The following is a 2,500-nucleotide window of genomic DNA, read 5'->3' as shown; positions in this document are numbered from 1 at the left end:
ACATCAACAACTACTATGAGAAGCACTTCAGTGCTCCAAATAGGCATCTTGAGTAATATGTATTCAGTACATTGAATGAGACCTATCTAATCTCTTGAATGAGATCTACAGTATTTTGAGTGAGGTTTGTGTAGTATCTTGAGTGAGGTCTGTGTGGTGTATTTTGAGTGGCGTCAGGTGATGGACTAGGTGTGTGGTGTATTTTGAGAGGCGTCGGTGTTCAGGTGATGGACTAGGTCTATGTGGTGTGTTTTGAGTGGTGTTCAGGTGATGGACTAGGTCTATGTGGTGTGTTTTGAGTGGTGTTCAGGTGATGGACTAGGTCTATGTGGTGTGTTTTGAGTGGTGTTCAGGTGATGGACTAGGTGTGTGTGTGGTGTATTTTGAGTGGTGTTCAGGTGATGGACTAGGTGTGTGTGGTGTTCAGGTGATGGACTAGGTGTGTGTGGTGTTCAGGTGATGGACTAGGTCTATGTGGTGTGTTTTGAGTGGTGTTCAGGTGATGGACTAGGTGTGTGTGTGGTGTATTTTGAGTGGTGTTCAGGTGATGGACTAGGTCTATGTGGTGTGTTTTGAGTGGTGTTCAGGTGATGGACTAGGTCTATGTGGTGTGTTTTGAGTGGTGTTCAGGTGATGGACTAGGTGTGTGTGGTGTTCAGGTGATGGACTAGGTGTGTGTGGTGTTCAGGTGATGGACTAGGTCTATGTGGTGTGTTTTGAGTGGTGTTCAGGTGATGGACTAGGTGTGTGTGTGGTGTATTTTGAGTGGTGTTCAGGTGATGGACTAGGTGTGTGTGTGTGTGTGGTGTGTTTTGAGTGGTGTTCAGGTGGTGGACTAGGTGTGTGTGTGGTGTATTTTGAGTGGTGTTCAGGTGATGGACTAGGTGTGTGTGGTGTTCAGGTGATGGACTAGGTCTATGTGGTGTGTTTTGAGTGGTGTTCAGGTGATGGACTAGGTGTGTGTGGTGTTCAGGTGATGGACTAGGTGTGTGTGTGTGGTGTGTTTTGAGTGGTGTTCAGGTAATGGACTAGGTGTGTGTGTGGTGTATTTTGAGTGGTGTTCAGGTGATGGACTAGGTGTGTGTGGTGTTCAGGTGATGGACTAGGTCTATGTGGTGTGTTTTGAGTGGTGTTCAGGTGATGGACTAGGTGTGTGTGATGTGTTTTGAGTTGCGTTCAGGTGATGGACTAGGTGTGTGTGTGGTGTATTTTGAGTGGTGTTCAGGTGATGGACTAGGTCTATGTGGTGTGTTTTGAGCGGCGTTCAGGTGATGGACTAGGTGTGAAAGGGCTCTTGTGGAAACCAGGAGGTGGTTGCAGTCTGTGATTTACTTGAACCAATCGGGTTCAGCTGCAGCTGCCTAAGCTTGTTTGCCACTTTGTCAAAAACAGCTCGCGCCAAATGAGTGTGTTTACCAAGTCAGCAGACATATCCACACACACACATACACATGGCACAGACCTCCCTGCAGAAATGCACACACACACACACACACACACACACACACACACACACACACACACACACACACACACACACACACACACACACACACACACACACACACACACACACATATACACACACACACACACACACACACACATTCTCACACAGGAAGCACACAGAGCACACACTGTATGGTACATCGAGGAATCTGAGTGGCTTTGGCATTTTTCCTCAAAGTTCCTAATCCAAGTCCAAGTGTGTGTGTGTGTGTGTGTGTGTGTGTGTGTGTGTGTGTGTGAGTCCAAGTCCTTTGCACACAAACCCAGAGGTGTTTACTAAGCACTCACACACTTAATGTGACATCTATTAGACTGTCACAGCCACAGCCTAACACTGATGCCTCCAGCTACTCTAAGAGGCCGTTTACACGACACTGCCGGGTGGATTTTCTCTTACCGCTTTCACACCTTTAACGACTCCGGCAAGAAAAAACCTCGCGTGTACACACAGAGGTGTAACCGGCTAAATGTGCTGTAGTGCATATGCAAGACCAGTCGATGGCGCCGCTGTGCAGAAGCTTCACGATAATTTTGCGTGAATCGCGTAGAAGAAAACATTGTTAAAACCGTTTGTTAAGCCAGAGAATGTCTAATACGTGCTCTGGTTAAGCAGTCGCATGAAATAAGGAGACTACAGACAATTCGGTTTTCAAATAAACTGTTAAACTAATAAAGTTCATTTTCAAGGTATGTGACTGCTATGTGAAATTTCAAATGCTTAGCCTACGCATTGCATTAGGTCTGAGCACCACTGGAGAAAACACTAACATGCAGTAAGCTAATGTTTAACTAAGTTAAGCTAACGTGTGCTTCTAACTTAGCCACTAAAGGCTGATAGGCTACATTGTGCACATAAATCATGACAGGGGAAAGAAAAACATTTTAATATGATAAATAAATGGTTTGGTTTGTTTTGACAAGCAGCATGTCAGGTTGAGTGCCGTGGCTGAGTTGAGAGGTGGGGCTATGTCGTCATAAAATTGCCGGCTTC

General features: G+C 45.8%; 1 protein-coding gene across 3 annotated transcripts in view; it reads left to right on the top strand.

Moving 5' to 3' along the window:
* Nucleotides 1-2,500, top strand: part of cped1 (cadherin-like and PC-esterase domain containing 1) — a 170,775-nt gene that overhangs the window by 65,438 nt on the left and 102,837 nt on the right. The window lies entirely within an intron of this gene.

This window comes from Alosa pseudoharengus, unplaced genomic scaffold, assembly GCF_046254945.1.
Source record: "Alosa pseudoharengus isolate Yale_2024_CS ecotype anadromous, Long Island Sound unplaced genomic scaffold, YU_APseudo_1.1 YU_APseudo_1.1_scf_20, whole genome shotgun sequence".
Lineage (NCBI taxonomy): Eukaryota > Metazoa > Chordata > Actinopteri > Clupeiformes > Clupeidae > Alosa > Alosa pseudoharengus.
This window is presented reverse-complemented; position numbering and strand designations above follow the sequence as displayed.